The sequence below is a fragment of the Podarcis gaigeae genome (assembly GCF_964106915.1).
Source record: "Podarcis gaigeae genome assembly, chromosome: 6".
NCBI classification, from domain to species: domain Eukaryota; kingdom Metazoa; phylum Chordata; class Lepidosauria; order Squamata; family Lacertidae; genus Podarcis; species Podarcis gaigeae.
Window position 1 is genome coordinate 25,549,394 of NC_139682.1, and position 7,557 is coordinate 25,556,950.

A 7,557-nucleotide genomic window follows, 5' to 3' on the forward strand; every position below is an offset into this window, starting at 1 on the left:
CAACCCCATACAAATTTGAAGCATGGAAGACCCTCACAGCTTCCCTCACACCCTTCACGTTCCTTTCTTCTTAAATTATTTTTCTTTTGTATGAATGCCATGTCCATCTATCTTTGGGACTGCAACCCCCATCAGTCCTGTCCATTGGTCACACTGGCTAGGGATGGTGGGAATTGTAGCCCAAAGGTTGGCATGCTTGGCATGTTGCTGAAAATCATTTAATCTGACCCCTTGCCCTGATCTTTATTGCGCCTGATTTATGTCACTTCTGCACCATGCATTTAAAGGAGTAGTATCATATCAATTTAAACAGGAATCCTGGGAGCTGTAATTTATTAAGGGTGCTTAGGGTTGTTAGGAAGCAACTCTGTTCCCCTCAGAAGACTATGATTCTCAGAATGAAGATAATTACGGTAGCCATGTGCTGGTTGCTTTTGCCTCTGCCCAGGGATATTGTAATGGCAGGAAAAGGTTGCAGGTTCCTCACTGAGAACTGATTTTGAGACCCAGTATGCTGCTGCCCCCCATCAACCAGTGAAATACACCAGGCTACATTTTTGGGCTATACGCTTTTATGCCCTCCACCTGCAAAACAGGCCTAATACTACTTTGCAGTGCCCCACAATATTGGAAAACATTACCTGTGAGATGAGCTATATCTTAGAAAAAAGTAGGAATATTTGGTGATAACTGTGAAAAGAGAACACAATATCATTATTTTGGGGGCCATTGGTGGGCCTAATAAAGGAATTTGAGGAGCTCTGTTATTTTCCCATTAGTTTGTTGTTTCTAATTACAAGTACAGGAGGTGTCATTATACCAGGTGTGCTGCAGGTTCTCCAATTAACCTCAATATAATCTTTGTGTTCCTCCCTTAATGGGATTGCAGCCTTCTTTTAAAATCAGTGGTGTTGGAATGACAGCATAGTTGCTTTGTGAGTCATGTTGTGACGTAATAACAGAGTGTAGTTATCTTAAGGTGCTTAGTGCAGCACAGCAAGTATTAGTAAAACATGTGCACAGTCAGCTGAGGTGGATTTTGGAGCAGAAATGAAGTACCCTCTGGTCCCTTTAATTAATGACCTAACATTTCCTGTCCTTTTCTTTTGGTTTTGTTTGCCTTTTGGAATATTATTGATTCTTTTCATTTTCTGGCTTCAACATCTACTTAATGATGGTAAGTCTTGTTGTGAGACAGCTAAGATGTGCTTCTGTATTAAGGCTTTAGGTATTAGCTTTCCTTTTAAAGCATTGTGTTGCAAAACTATTTTTAGCTTAATGCTGATCTTGTGTGTCAGGCATTTAGGCAGTTTCAAAAGAGAAAAAGACATGGAGAATTTAAAGTTTTTGACAACATTGTTTTAAATAACTGTTTTTTTTAATTCAAGTCTAAAAAAAACTTTGTATCAGGAAGTTTGTTAACGGTTGTGGTATACCCAAATAAGCCTTGTAATTTGGTTGAAGCCTGTACTGTACAGTACTTGCACACCTTACGATTGTTGGTATGAAAGAGAACATATATAGTGACTGAAAAGGGAGAGTTGATGCAGCTGAGGAGAAATTTCTTGTTTGAATTCCTTTGGCTTGTTCTGCCTTGTCTGTTTTTATATTTTATTATTTCACTTCACGTACACAATACTATGCTTGCTTATGTTTTCAAATAACAAACATTGCTACTGCAACTTGCAAGTTCAAAAATCTCAAACTGGACAGAATAGGAGTTGACTGCAGGCACTGCAAGTCATAATTCTTGAGATACTCTGCTGTGAAAGGGCTAGCTTCAAACTATTTTTACCTCTAGTGTGTACTGTTTGTCAATGGCAGACTCACTAGTACTGAAAAAGGAATGGGTGCTTAGCCTAGTCATTTGTCTTTTGGCTAAGTTTGAAGGCATAGTGTACCTCTTAACTAGCCTGTGACAGATAAAAAATTAACAAGCTTGACAATCCTAATGGGAACGGAAGCTGCTTTGCTTTGTAATTTGGAAACAGGGGCACTAGAAAAGCTTTAGAATATTTCTTTCTTTCTCCATAACTGTTCATTGGTGAACTGTTATTTTAATAGAAATATCTAGAGCTCATTTGGATAAGAATGCTTTATTATCTCATGTTTCAACTTCAGTTTTGCTTTCTGTTCGATGTGTTTTTTAATAACTTGTGTGTTGGCATTCTTGAGATTGCAAACCTATAGTGCAAGTACAGGAGGCATGGGGGGCAGCCTAGCTCGTTTCACCACCTGAGGCGAATCGGGAAGGTGCCACTCGTGCGCTGAAGCCTTGCTTACTGGGGTCGTGTGGTGGCACCTGCTGGTGTAATCTCACAGAACTCTTCCAAGAGCTTGCTGGAAACTGTCACTGTGTGACTCTGGCAACTGCAGGAGGGGCACCGCCCCACAGGATCCCACTGTTTGAGGCAGGCTGCTTCACTCTGCCTCATGGGTGGGTTGGCCCCGAGTAGGTATCTCTTCAGTGTTTTGCAGCTTGTAAAAATTTAAAAAAAATGAAAGGAGAGGGTTTCACAGTCTGTTGCCTTTAAATGCATCCTAGATGTTTCCTTTCTAATATGGTGAGGGATTCACCACTTTATTGTCCTGTTAATACAGATTTCTTGAGGCAGAAACCAAAGACTCTTGGGATCCCATGGTTAGATGTTCTGGGGCAAAGGCTACTAAAATGGTACTTTTCTAGTCAAACCATGCCCAGTGAAAGCACACTTGAATGCCTACTAGTTACTAAGTCTGTAAGTAAATCCTGTTATATTTGCTCTGATACAGTGGTGTGTTGGGGGCCAGGAGTCACTGTAGCACAATTACTGCTTTGGAGTGGAACTGCTGCTGTTACAACAAAACTGCCTTTTGCAACATACTATGTTAAAAGATGTCCTCTCAAACATGCCACACCTCCCCCCCCCCCCAAAAAAAATAAAATATTGGCACATACCATCAAACATATATAGAATTTATTTATGCATAAGTGACTAAAAGATACAATCCTATTTGGGGTAAACTCTAAGACGCTAGGACTTAATTTCCCTTCTTTGTATCCATGTGTGTGGCTATGCACAAATCGTTTTTCTAATTATGGGAATTGGAGTGACATTGCTGAAGCACAGTAAGTCAGCAGCATTTCCACTTGAATAATGGTGAACACTTCTCACTGGGTTTATTATTGGATGAAGATCCATTTTGTTTGCAGCTTGCACTTAATGGTGAAAAGTTATGTTAAACTGTCACTTGCCTTCTCCAAAGCACCACATTAGATAATGAGAAAATTCATTTTTGTTAAGAGTTGGGAATGCGAGTATGCTACTTCAATAATAATAATAATAATAATAATAATAATAATAATAATAATAATAATAATAATAATTCCAGGGGAATTGAAGGAAGCAGTGGTGTGTCCACTCTTAAAAAAAACTTCATTAGATCCCTTAGACCTATCCAATTACCGCCCGGTTTCAAATCTTCCATACCTGGGTAAGGTAATTGAGAGAGCGGTTGCTGAACAGCTTGGTAGGTTTCTGGAGGAAACATCGGCATTAGATCCATTTCAGTCCGGTTTCCGTCCTGGTTTTGGGACAGAGACGGCTCTGGTTGCCCTAACAGATGATCTCCGTAGACAACTGGATCGAGGCGGGTCAGGACTGCTGATCCTTTTAGATTTGTCAGCAGCCTTTGACATGGTCGATCATGATCTTCTGGACCACCGCCTTGCAGACGTAGGGATACAGGGCATAGCCCGTAACTGGTTGTGCTCTTTTATCTCTGGTCGGGGACAGAGGGTGGCATTAGGGAGGGAAATGTCGTCGCGCCACTCCTTGGTGTGTGGAGTGCCGCAGGGCGCAATTCTCTCCCCGATGCTTTTTAACATCTTTATGCGCCCCCTTGCCCAGATTATCCGGAGCTATGGGCTGGGCTGTCACCAATATGCTGATGACACTCAGCTCTATCTGCTGATGGATGGCCACACTGACTCGGCCCCGAACACACTGACCAGATGCTTGGAAGCTGTGGCTGGATGGTTTCGTGGGAGCCGATTCGTGGGAGCCGAAACTAAATCCTTCGAAGACAGAGGTCCTATGGCTAGGTCGGGATGGCATGGGGATGAGGGACCAACTCCCTTCTCTTGCGGGGGCCCAATTAGTGCCATTGCCTTGCGATAAGAGTTTGGGTGTAATCCTTGATGCCTCCCTTTCCATGGAGGCGCAAGTTACAGCAACAGCCAAGGCGACATTTTTCCACCTTCGCCGCATCAAGCAGTTGGTCCCTTACCTTTCCCGCCCTGACCTGGCCACAGTGATCCATGCGACGGTCATCTCCAGGCTTGACTACTGTAATTCGCACTATGCGGGGCTGCCCTTGAAGCTGTCCCAGAAACTCCAGCGGGTACAGAATGCTGCAGCGAGGCTCCTCACGGGGTCTCTGCCATGGGAGCATATTCACCCAGTGCTTTTCAAGCTGCACTGGCTCCCGTTGGAGTACAGGGTCAGATTTAAGGTGCTGCTTTTGACCTTTAAAGCCCTTCACGGCCTAGGACCCTCGTACCTACGGGACCGCCTCTCCTGGTATGCCCCACGGAGAGCCTCAAGGTCCATAAATAATAACACCCTAGTGGTCCCAGGCCCTAAAGAAGTTAGATTGGCTTCAACCAGAGCCAGGGCCTTTTCAACTCTGGCTCCAGCCTGGTGGAACGCTCTGCCTCATGAGACCAGGGCCCTGCAGGATCTGATTTCTTTCCGCAGGGCCTGTAAGACAGAGTTGTTCCGCCTGGCCTTTGGCTTAGAGCCAATTTGATTCCCTCCCTCTCTCTCTCTTTTCCCCCCTCTTTCTTTCTTTTCCTTCTCCTCCTGTGATGAGGCTACATTTTAATATTTTAATGTTCCATTATTTTAATGTTGTATTTTATTTTTGTTTTTAAGTTGTAATCATTCATCTTGTTTTTATTATTGCTTGTAAGCCGCTCTGAGCCCGGCCTTGGCTGGGGAGGGCGGGGTATAAATAAAAATTTTATTATTATTATTATTATTATTATTATTATTATTATTATTATTATTATTATTATTTTCCATAAACTATTCTATGGATTTTGCAGCTGTTCTCGTCCTGAGAGTATTAACAGTTTTGAAAGCAGTTTGTCACTGGAGTGGGACCAATTCTTCATTTGTGCCTGGGTAAAGGTGTAATATTGATACTGCAGAGGCAATTTAGCCCTTGACTTTCCTGAATGGCTATCTAAAGGACAGCATATTCCTGTTATACAAAGCTGATGCATTTCTGAACACTTAAACAAAAACAGTTTTGATCAATGTACTTTCATAGCACAGCTGATGCAGTTTTTGTAATCCGACTAAGATTACCTACCACGTTACTGAAGCTAAACTTTTGTTTTCAGCCCAAGTTTCCATCACTAAAGAGATAAAGATGCCACCCTCTGATAATTCTGATGGGAATGCTGACCTCGAATCAGAAAATGAGTCTAGAGGAAATAACAGTCAGGGCAAGATGCACAGAAGATCCTCAACAAGTGACATTAGGACAACTCTACCTGTGAAAAAAATGAAACCCAAGCCTGCCTATTTGAGTTCAAAAGAGGCTGTCCAGATAAAAGGGCTTTCTGCCTTTATTTCAGACAGATTGGACCATAATGTAAAACAGTATTGCTTGGACAAAAGTTCATTGTATAACACAGTAATGGTAAGTTGTACTGCTTTTTTCAGATGTGCACAAAAAGGTTTTTCCCTCTCTGTCTACTTCTCAAAGCATATTTCTGTAGGCAAGATGGAAAGGACCAAGTTTGTACCAAATTAATCATTCCCAGGTTGTGGAATAATAGGTTTGGGATTAGAATTCAAATGCGAGTGTAGAGAATTCTGAGTTGGGATGGGTGGGCAGAAGGTGCTGTATATGATCAGGTGCTGAAGATTCAAGGCAGGTCAAAATTCACACATTTGAGAAAACCTTTTAAAGGAGGGCAATTGTGGCCTTGTAGGTTACACAGGGTCTGGTTTTGATACCTTTATTCAGTGCATACAGTGGTACCTCGTGTTACAGGCGAGATCCGTTCCGGAGGCCCGTCCATAATGTGAAATGCCCACAACTCGTGCTGCGTCTGCGCAGGTGTGTGGCACAATTTGGTGCTTCTGTGCATGTGGTGAAACCCGGAAGTAACCTGTTCCAGTACTTCTGGGTTGCTGCGGGACATAACGCAAAAAGACACATGAAGTGGACGCAACACGAGGTATGACTGTATGTGTATATAGATATAGATACACACACACACATATACACACACACACACACACACACACACACGTGTGTGTGTGTGTGTATATATATATATAGTGAAAATCAGTGCTTTAAATTTTTCCTTGTGTTGCCTCTTGAGCCTTGTTTAGGCCTTGGGTGGTTGTTGACAGTTTAAAGGTAAAGGGACCCCTGACCATTAGGTCCAGTTGTGGATGACTCTGGGGTTGCGGCGCTCATCCCGCTTTATTGGCCGAGGGAGCCGGCGTACAGCTTCCGGATCATGTGGCTAGCATGACTAAGCCGCTTCTGGCGAACCAGAGCAGCACACGGAAACGCCGTTTACCTTCCTGCTGGACTGGTACCTATTTATCTACTTGCACTTTGACGTGCTTTCGAGCTGCTAGGTTGGCAGGAGCAGGGACCGAGTAACGGGAGCTCACCCCGTCACGTGGATTCGAACCGCCGACCTTCTGATTGGCAAATCTTAGGCTATGTGGTTTAACCCACAGCGCCCCCTGTGTTGACAGTTTAACAGGTGTATTAAATAGGTTTCTATCTAGTTCTCTGGCAAGGCTTTAAAACCAGCAGGGATTTAAGAGAGGTGGGTCCAGATGCTGATTTTATTTACAGAGACAGTACCAAGTTAATTCATTATGTCTGAATGCATCCTCAGCATAATTGCACGGGGGAAATGGTGATTATTGTTGCAGTCTTCATTGTTTTGTGCAATGGTGGTCTTGTTAACTGCCGTGAGCAGATGCGAAAGATGACTTCTTCCTCTGTTCTTTCTTAGCTGATCTGCACTCTGCTGGTCTCTCTTCTCTTCAACCTTCTCTGCCAGTTGCTTGAGGTCTCAAATGTTCTACGAATCCAGCTGCTGCCTTCATCTCTGGCTATCCGGGTATATCAGCTCTTTGCCTGGGTGACCCAAAAGCTTGCGAAAATCATGATTTCCTTGAAACAAGAAATTTCTGCTCGATCAGCCTTTTTCTTGGGGAAGAGAGAGAAAATAACTTTTGGAGCTAAAGCATAATGCTTTGTACAGGGCAGGATTAAACTACAGTGACTCCACTCAACAAACTTTGTGTGGTGTATATTTGTAGGAATCACTTTTCTGGCAAGGAAACCCTAGAAGGCGCTTCATCGCTCAGATTATTAGATTATTTTTTCAGCAAGGAGTAGATGGAGGGTGGGGAAAAGAGTGGGATGGCTTTTCACAGTTTTTCCATTCCACAATGAGAACCAAAACAGAAACCATTATTTGCTTATCTTGAAATAACAACCTTTCTTCTAGAGAAGAACAATGAGGCTCTG

General features: G+C 43.0%; 1 long non-coding RNA gene across 1 annotated transcript; it reads left to right on the forward strand.

Moving 5' to 3' along the window:
• Positions 1-425: 425 nt before the first annotated feature.
• LOC310847989 lies at positions 426-7,312 on the forward strand. Its single transcript, XR_014566091.1, has 3 exons — positions 426-1,177; positions 5,390-5,691; positions 7,037-7,312. It is a non-coding gene; the product is annotated as an uncharacterized lncRNA (long non-coding RNA).
• Positions 7,313-7,557: the final 245 nt, after the last annotated feature.